The following is a 9,783-nucleotide window of genomic DNA, read 5'->3' on the forward strand; positions in this document are numbered from 1 at the left end:
ACGCGTAGCCCCTGCTCCCCGCAGCCAGAGGAAAGCCTGGGCAGCGACAGACTCAGCGCAGCCAGAAATAAATCAGTTAATTAAAAAAGTTTATCTGATGAGCCTTTTAAGACGTATTTAGTTAACTTTGTTTAATGTAATAACTTATATTGGGATTTAAATATACTTTCTCACTTCGTGCTTTATATCCTTCCCACCTGTTTTTTCCATGGGGTCACAAAGAGTCAAGACACGACTGGGCGACTAAACAGCAATATACTTGTGTGTGTGTGTATGTAGTCGTGTGCACACGTGCGTGGGTTTTCCTGTATGTACACGTGTGCATATATGTGTGTGTGCACACATGTACGTGTTTGTGGGCAGCGTCCATTGACTCTAGACGTGGGATTCCTATGACCCAGCAGCCTCATTCTGAGCACGCAGCTCTGAGCCATTTTTACAGACAGCACTCCGACAGCAAGTGTGGCGGTTTCCACCCCAGCCAGTTCTCTGGTTCTTGGCACCAGCTGGGGGTCCCACAGTTTGATTTTGACACTAACTCCCTGGTGTATGTGCAGACCCCGCAGACCAAGGGCTCCATCCCACAGGCTGTCCCCTCACATCGGATGCCACCACCTCACCAGCTATAATCAGGGGCTCCTGTGACCCCTTCCTCAGCTCAGTACCAGCTGGGGCAGCTCACACAAGCAGGCCCACAGTTCACTTGCTATTTGAAATGTATCCTGAAGGTACAGGGTGGAATCGGCCGACGGCCAGGGTGCACGGCCTTGCCGGCCCCTCTGCACACTCACCGAGCGGACCTCTCCGGGCCTCACAAGCGGCGTCTGGGGAGGCTGCATCAACAGGTGATTAAATGACTGGCTGTTAGTGATGTGCTCCCAGGAGGTCCGGGTGGGGCCAGAAGCTCCCCCGCCCTGAGCCATGCCTTGGTCTTCCTGGATTCCAGCCCCCACTCTGAAGCTACTTAGGGTTTCCTAAACCCTCCGCCCCCAGCCCCCAGCAACCACCGCTCCACCGTCTGTCTGTGGATCTGCTTGTTTTGGACGCTTCATGTAAATGGAACCACACGCTCTGTGTCCTTTTGTGTCTGGCCTTTTTACTCAGTGGCCTTGGGGTTCACGCTGGTGCAGCGCATGTCAGACTCTTCTTCCTTTTTGTGGCTGAGGATTCACAGCTCCTGGAGCTCTCCTGCTGAGGCTGGACCTAGCCCCGAACGTGGACAGGGAGGGCCATCCAGGTTGGCAGCTTTCACGAGCGCGGGATCATCCTCATGAGGTGTGAGGTGTGTCTTGGGCCGCAAGGACGAGCTGCTTTTCACACCCACCACCGAATCCAAAGGCTCACCAGGGGCCTTGCCGCACACCGGTGGGTGGGCACCCTCGGTGGTCCAACCACCCGACGCTCTCTCTAGGCTGTATCCCAGAAACGTGTGGGCATGGAAGGCAGAGCGCACACCCCGGGGCAGGAGGCATGAGAGCCTCGATCGCCTGCTCAGCGGCGGGTACCTCCTCCCTCGACCTCCTCCGGCATTTCCAAGGCTGGGATCTTGTATGTCCCTTCTTGGGTGGTGGGTGTGGGGCTGCCGCGGGCCTCAGATCTCACAGCTGGTGCCCCCAAGTTACCAGGAACAAGAGCCGCGTGGGCATCTGTGCAGGGGGCACGTGTGCGCCTGCACGTGCTGTGTGTGTGTGTGGTGTGCGTGTGACGCGTGTGCGGGAGGCCTAGGCAAGGCCAAGAGGTGGAGGCCGTGTTTCAGCATCGCCCCAGCCCGCCCCCACCACAGCGGGGAACTGCGGCTTCCCCACCAGGGAAGAGGATGGGGATCAGCCACCCGTGGTTCCGCCCTCTCCGCACCCGCCGGCCCCGCGGTGGCAGGAGCCCTGTGCCCTCTCCCGAGCCCCGCGGGCGTGCAGCTGTGCCTCCAGCTGCCCTGCCCTGTCCCCCATCACATGGTCAGACCCCAGCAAGCCCAGTTGCAGACAGGGGGCCTCAAAGGGTCCTGAGACCTCAAGGGCCCTCTCTCCCTGGTGGGGGCTGCTCTCCCTAAAACAGTCCCCCAGGGGCCGGGGTGGTCTCTCCTGCACCGGGGCCGTCACTGTGGCCACCCAGACCCAGACCCAGCTCCATCCTGCCAGCCATGTGACCTCCCTCAGGGCCCTAGACACGGGAGGAAACAGACTCTCGGGCTCCCGGGCTCTACAGCCCCACCCACGCCGCGGCCACAGCTCAGCTGGGCCCGTGTGTCCACCCGGCCAGCAGGACTAGAAACCCACGACGGGGACTGGGGCCTGGTCTGGGCCCTCGCCCATGTCTGGCCCTGCTGGCAGGTGGCCGCCACACTGCCCTGCCTGCAGGGGGGCTTGGTTGAGAGAACCGCAGGGCTGCGCCCCCAGGGGGCTGGGGTCTCCTGACATCTTCAAGCCTCTAAAGGCTCAGCTGCCAGTGAGTCTGCGTCCAGGGACTGGCTGGACCCGCCCGTGTCCCTGGTCCCAGGCCCCCGCTTTCGACTTTACAGGGATTCTGCTTGTCAGAGGGCAGAGGTGGGGCTCCAGGTGACACTGACCCGTCCTGGGGACAGGCTGGTAACCGAGCCACCCAGAGCCGTCCCAGGGAGGGACGTCCAGCCAGCCTCAGAGAGAGGCCGCAGGTGGCGTGGGCCGAGGGCGTGACCTGGACAGACGGCCAGCAGGACAGCCGTGGGAACACTAGGGCCAGCGGGGGTAGGGGGTGGGCGGCTGCAGTGACCCTGCGCAGCTACGCGTTGACTTTAGCCAAAAGCAAGCCATCTGGGCCTGCCAGGCGGGGCCATTGCCCCACACCCTCCCATGGGAACAGGCAGAGACCCAGCCTGGAGGACAGGGCCAGGCTGGAGGGCGGGGCCAGGGAGGGCGGGGCCAGGGAGGGGCGGGGCTGGAGGGACACCCTGCAGGCTCCCTGCGCTGCCCGTCACTGATGGGCGGGGCATAGAGGGCGGGGCCAGGACGGGGCGCGGGGCGGGGGGGGGGGGGCGGGCCGGAGGGCGGGGCTGCGGGACACCCCGAAGGCGCCCAGCGCTGCCGGTCACTGGTGGGCAGGGCCTGGCAGCTCAGAGTCAGACGGTTAAACAGGCCCTTCTGTCTTCCCACAGAGAAGGAAATGGCACCCCACTCCAGTGTATTGCCTGGAGAACCCCAGGGACGGGGGAGCCTGGTGAGCTGCCGTCTCTGGGGTTGCACAGAGTCGGACACGACTGAAGCGACTTAGCGGCAGTTTAAATATCAGAGAAGGCGATGGCACCCCACTCCAGTACTCTTGCCTGGAAAATCCCATGGATGGAGGAGCCTGGAAGGCTGCAGTCCATGGGGTCGCAAACAGTCGGACACAACTGAGCGACTTCCCTTTCATGCACTGGAGAAGGAAATGGCAACCCACTCCAGTGTTCTTGCCTGGAGAATCCCAGGGACGGCGGAGCCTGGTGGGCTGCCGTCTATGGCGTCTCCCAGAGTCGGACACGACTGGAGTGACTTATTTTATTTTATTTTTTTTCTGTCTTCCCACGGAGATCAGCGGGGCAGCCGCAGGCCAGATCACATCCTTCCAGTATCCGTCTCTGCCCAGCCCCGGCTCAGTCCCCTCAGGACCAGAGCACCTATCCACCCCCGACCCTCGCAGCGCTTCCAGCCCAGCTGACAGAGAACGTCAGGCCCACCCCACTGACCAGACAGGAGGCGTGCGGGTGGCCAGAGGTCTGGTGACTCTGCCAAGGGGTCGGGCAGCATCCTTGAACCTCAGTTTCCCCATCTGTGCAGAGGCACCAAGGAGCGTGCCCCGCCCCTCGCAGGGCTGTGCAGGGTTAAGAAGAAGGCTGGGGGCCGAGCGGGGTCCCTCCTCCCTGCCTGCACCTGGAGTCCGGACCCCACCCAGCTGCTGTCCCCTGCCTGGCCCACGCCCCAGGCCGTCGAGGGCTTAGACCTGCCTCTAAGGATGGCCCCTGTCCACGGAGAACACCATAGGTCAGCAGGGGAAGGTCAGAGGAAGGAACACAGCGGGGCAGAGAGAGACCACGGCGGAGGGTCCACCCTGTGAACCACGACCCGATAGCCAGTCCACAGAGGAGAGGCCCATCCTCACTCAGGAAGGAAGGAGGCACCCACAACCACAAGCCCTCGGTCAGAAACACAGCCGCCCTCACGCCCACCTTTTCCACTCGCCCTCCCACCAGCCACCCACCTGCACACCTTGAGCCCCCCCCTCACCCCCCTCCCTCCATCCGTCCATCGCTCAGGGCCCGCCCCCTGCCCCCAGCGGGCAGGTCTTCACCGCCTCCTCTGGGGCCGCTGCCATTCGGGGTCTGGGACACAGCGGCGGGCAGAGCAGGCTTGTGCCTGGACAGCCTGAGCTGTTGGAGAGTCAGATGCACAGAGGGATATTAAACCGTGACCACAGAAGGCCGTCACACGCTGTGCCCCTGGGGTCTATTACGGGGTCGATCTGGGTCATCAAGGAGGGCTTCCGTCCCAGAACCCGCCTGGTTTCTGCGACACCCTGCTCGGTGGACATGTCTGTGGGACCAGGCTCCACCGCCCAGGGATGCTAAAAGGGTTGCTTTCAGAGGAGTTTTAAACCAGCCCCACGCGGAGTTCTCCTGAGGGTAGATGCATGCGCCTGGAGGCCAAGGTCAGGCACAGCAGGGGTCTCTCTGGATGCCTGTTACCCTCTCCTGGGGCCAGTTACACCCAGTTCCACTACACCTCCCCGGCAGGTAGATCCGGGGGGTACACCAGGAGGAGACTCAGGAAGGGGCAGTGCCCTGGTGCTCAGACTGGGGTTGGTGTCCTGGCTGGCAGGTCTCTGCCTTGCAGTGTCCCTGTCCCCACACCCTCAGTGGCAGGAGGCCCAGCTCCCCTTCCCCAGCCTGGGGCCTCTGTCCCGGTCCTCCAGGCCTTCTGGGGGCAGAGAGGGGCCTTTGAGGTCCCCCAGCAAGGAACTGGATGAGGGGCCTTGTCCTGGGAACCAGCCAGTACCGCCCACAAGGACATACAGACACACTCACGCCCTCGTGTGCACGCCCCTGGTGGGCAGGGGCTGGGCACAGTGCTCCGAAGGCAGCCCCCACCCGGGTGCCTCCCCACCTGCCCCAAGGTCACGGTCGCTCACACTCCTAGGTCCCAGCACAGCTCATTTATTTCATGCAGAGAGTGGAGGCAGGGACAGCGGGGCAGTAAGGCTGGATTTGGCGGGGGGTGAGTTGACTTCATCTTTCAGCAGTTCTCAGGTCGGACTGACCAGTCTGGTGGAGAGACAGAGCCTCAGGATGGAGGCCAGAGGGGACGAGGGCAAAGCCAGGAGGGAAACTGAGACAGACACAGACGCAGGCACACACGCACACACTGACACGTGTGAACACACGTGCCCACGCACACACACTGACACACTTGCATGTGTGTGCACACGCACACACGTGTGCACAGTCGCTTTCAGGAGGGAAAGGGGGAGAGGCAGGTGGGATGGAGGGGGCAGGCTGGGGTGGGGACCAAGGCACCTCGAGGGGCTGCCCTGCCGCCGGCCTGACCTCTTGGGGGGAAGTGCCCGTGGGGCCAGACTCACCGCAGACCCCGGTGGCCAGGCATGGTGGGTGTGCGGTGGGCGTGCACATGCTTGTGAGTGTGTACCCGAGGGCATCCTCCCTGTGCCCGTGTGTGTGCATGCATGCGTAAGTGGTATATGTTCAAGCATGTGGCTATCACGTGTAAGGGCAGAGGCAGGAAACTCAGGGGAGGACCCAGGTGGGAGGGGGTGACCTGGGGGAGGGGTGACCTGGGGGTGGGGACCCGGGTGGGGAGGGGGTAACTCGGGTGGGGAGGGGGTGACCCGGGTGGGAGGGGTGACCCGGGGGAAGGGAGACCCTGGGGGAGGGGTGGCCCCGGGGGAGGGGACCCAGGTGGGGAGGAGACGGAGGAGCAGTGAGACGCCAGCACACACTCGGGGGGAAGCTTGGCGCAGCTGGCACCCTACACTTGGGCCCCAAGCGTGGGCCGGGCTCCCACAGGGGCCACAGGGCTCCGAGGCCCCGGGCAGACCCACTTGTCAGGTCCGGAAAGATGATGTTGTCGTCCGAGAGGCCCTGAGCTCGGACCAGGCAGACGAACTTGTCCAGCAACTGAGTCTGAATGGCCCATATTCTGCCTGGGGGCCGAGGAGCACGGCCTGGCTTCAGCCACGGGGTGGGGGAGCATAGACTGGCCTCCCCGCCCCCCACCCACCCTGACCGACCGCGCTGGGGCGAGGGGCTCACACAGCAAGCTGACCCTGAGGATCCACCGCAGGTCCGACTGCTTCCTGGAGAGCAGGAGGGCGAAGGATGCGTAGTCCGTGTCATACACGTGGATCTCCTCGGGGTCCGCCCCGGGCTCTGGGGGTGCAGCCTCGTCAGGCTTCCCCGCCAGCGCCCAGAGGCTGCCCCCTCCTCCCCCCGCCCGACCCCCTCCGCCGCTCCCTCACCTCCACGGTGATCCACCGAGAACACCCCAGGCTGGGACTGAGAAATAAGCTCGTAGGACCAGGTGATACAGCGCTGGCCCCTGGGGAGGGGGACAGGCAGGAAGAAGGTTCTAGAACCTGGCCGGGCCTTTCCCAGGGGCTGCCCCCAGGTGGACCCACCGGGAGGGCCCACTCACGAGCCCCATGCAGACCTGGGGCTTTGCCCCGTGGAGGGGGACCTCAGCCCTGGGAGCTCTGACGCCATGTGGCCCACCCATCTGTGGCCTCCGTCTGGTCCACCCGCTGACCATTCCTTGGCCTGGAATCAGACCCGAAATGCACCCAAGGCACATGCTTGAGGGACAGTGTTTCTGGGCCGTGACGTCCCTGGGAGAGCCCTGCGTGGGCCCGGGACTTGAGCCGGGAGGCAGGAGCTGGTGCCCTGACCCTGCCAGGCGAACGCACTCGACTGATAGCAACAGCGGAGGCTTCTGGAGGTGGCATCTGCACTGGGTCCCAGCCCCCGGAGGAATTGGGAGCGGGTAAGGATTTGGAGACTCCCCGCTGGGGTCTGGCGTGGCTGAGCCTGCACAGAGCTGGGGCAGGGGGCTGCTGTGTGCCCCACGGCTGGCCTCTGAGCTTCCTGTCTCATGCCGGGATCCAGGAGCCCCAAGCAAAAGAGACCTCTGGGTGGGTGGGTGAGGAAGGCCACAGGACCTGCTGAAGGAGCTGCCCGGGGAAGGAAGCTCTTGTGGCTTCCCCATCTCCAGGGGGGCTGTGCACCCCCAGGGGGCCCCAGGGCTGTCCATCACGCCTCCCCGCTTCTCCCCAGCCAGTCATCCCAGCTGGTACACCACAGCGCCCATCGCCCTGGACAACACAGCAACAGGTCCAGGGGAATGCAGGACTCAAGAAGAGCCGATCAGACACCATGGCCAGGCCGGCCTGGATGTTTCTTCTGTTCTGGAATTTTGATCCTGAGGAGGACGTCACTGTAATCCACCATCTTATCCCTGTGAGGGGAGAACCTGCCTGAATGGAAGTCTAGGGCAGGCAGAGCTGAGAGGAGAGGGAGGGGGGTGAGGAGCCTCTGATCACAGCGTCTGAGATCCTGGATCCCGTGGAACCTGGCATCCACCAGCCCTGGGCTCTCCTGAGTCTGTGATCTAGTCCGTGCCTCCCCTCTTTTGAAGACGGCCCTCCAGACCCGGGTGAGGCTGTTAGCAGCTCATGCTGGACATCAAGTTAGGAGGAAGGCCCTGGAGAGTGCGGCCGGAGCCCTCGGTGGAGCTGCCGCGGAGGCATTGGCTTCTGAGGGTTTGGGCCCCAGCCCCTCACTCACCGGAACATGGCGTATGCCACTTCAAAGTGGTTGTTTTTATTTAGCGTGAACGTCGCCGTGAAAGGGCTCAGCAGGGACCTGTCTGCTACCGTGTGGGTGTTGCCCGCCAGGCCGAGGACAAACCACTCCCCCTGGAACTGCAAGGGGCTGGGGGTAGGCAGGGGCCGGGCGGCCAGGACCCCTGCTGCACTCAGCAACGGGCCCTGAAGGGACTGTGACGCTGGCCCGGGGGCCTCTCTGTGCAGAGGGACTGAGACGTTCCCCCCCAACTCCGCAGGGAGAGGTGGGGACTACGGGGGAGTCTAGCGTTCTCTGCTGCTGGAGGCCAGGGGTCTCCAGGGCAGGGGTGCCCAGAGAGCTGGCCTGGCTGACTCCCCGCACCCAGGCCTGGCGGGCACCTCCCATCCCTCCCCAGCCCTGACCTTGCTGTCCTCGAAACTGTGCAGAACGGAGCTGGGGGCTGCCTGGGTTTGTGGGTTCTGGCCCTGGAGGGCTCTCGGTAGGTAGGGAAGCACCCACAGGGCCAACCACGGGCCCATCCCAGCAGGGACGGGACGCGCCGCTGGTGCTGGTGACCCCAGGCTCGCCCACCGCTTTATCGGCTGGCTGGGCGGGCGCCCCTCCCTAAGGGTGTGACCCCGTGATGTCCTCCTCAGGACCAGGCTGGGGGTGGGCTCCCGGGCCCAATCAGGCCCTGCCCACCAGAGATGGGGGCATCCGGGTCACAGCCTGGACAGCGTGGGAAGCCAGTGGGGCAGGTGGGGTGCCCACTGGATCCAACCCTTCCAGGGAGGCCCCCGAGCCAGCCTCCCGGGTTCGGCCGCCCCTTGCCCCCTCCGGGCGCCTCCAAGCAGAAGACAGAATGCTCTGTTCCAGGCGGGAGCCCGGGGGTCAGGGTCAAGGCCAGGGTGTTCTCACTCTGGAACAGGCGGGGCAGCCAGCCCGCAGGCGGCTCCACAGCCCTGAGACCGAAGTGGGGCCAGAACAGGGCTGGGGGGACCTGAGCCAAAGTGGGGCCAGAACAGGGCTGGGGGGACCTGAGTCACCGCCCAGGAGGCGGGCAGGGGAGGAGGGGGCAGGGAGGGCCGGCGGCGGGGGCGGGGAGGGGTGTGGGCGGCCCCACACGCTGGTCCTGGGGGCTGGAGGGCAGCTGTGGAGGGCGTGGGTGGCCTCAGACATCCCTGGGGGAGGACAGAGCCGGGCACTGGGTGCTGGGCTCCGTCAGACATGGGAAGGACCTGTACTCGACCCCCGAGCTCGCCCTGGGCCACCTCCGCCCACCCTTGGCCTCCGGGCCTGAGGCTTCAGGCCTTGGCTCAGTCCCAGGCTGCCTGCTCTCCTCTGGGAAGGGCCTGGCCCTGGTTGGGTCCTTCCTCCCAGCTAGATGGGGTGGGGCGGGGGACCTGGGGGCCCTGCCTTGACCTCCCTGGGCCTGGCTGGTTAGCACAGGTCTTCTGCTCAGGGACTCTGGCCTCAGTGACCTGGTGGTTAACCTCCCGAAGGACCCATCGCGCTCCGCCTAAGCTGGGGGGCAGCCCCAGCCCCTCTGAAAGCTCCTGTCCTACTCCCGACCCCACCTGATCCTAAAACCGGCCAAGGCAGCACCTGGCCTCTTGGGCTGTGGGCACTCTGCTGCGCCAGGCCTGGTCCTCCTGCTACCACCGCCCGGCCAACACAGCTCTCCGGGGAGACGGGGGGGGGCGGCGGCCAGCAGCGTGTCAGAATGGGACAGCCCGCCCCCCAAGTGCTGTGTGACCATCGGGCCTTCCGTGGTCAGCTCCTGCAGTGGCGGAGGCTAGGCGGGGCCTCCAGCCCCACCCAGGCCTGAGTGGAGCCCCAGGCCCAGGGCTCCCACCGTCCCCCTGGCCCTGTCCCCCTACCACAGGCTCTGTCCCCACTGCAGGCCCTGTCCCCCCACTGCAGGCCCTGCCTGCCCCCGCCAGGTCCTGTACCCCCTCCAGGCCCTGCCTGCCCCCCCCCCA

The sequence above is a fragment of the Oryx dammah genome, unplaced genomic scaffold (genome assembly GCF_014754425.2).
Source record: "Oryx dammah isolate SB20612 unplaced genomic scaffold, SCBI_Odam_1.1 HiC_scaffold_11200, whole genome shotgun sequence".
Taxonomy (NCBI): domain Eukaryota; kingdom Metazoa; phylum Chordata; class Mammalia; order Artiodactyla; family Bovidae; genus Oryx; species Oryx dammah.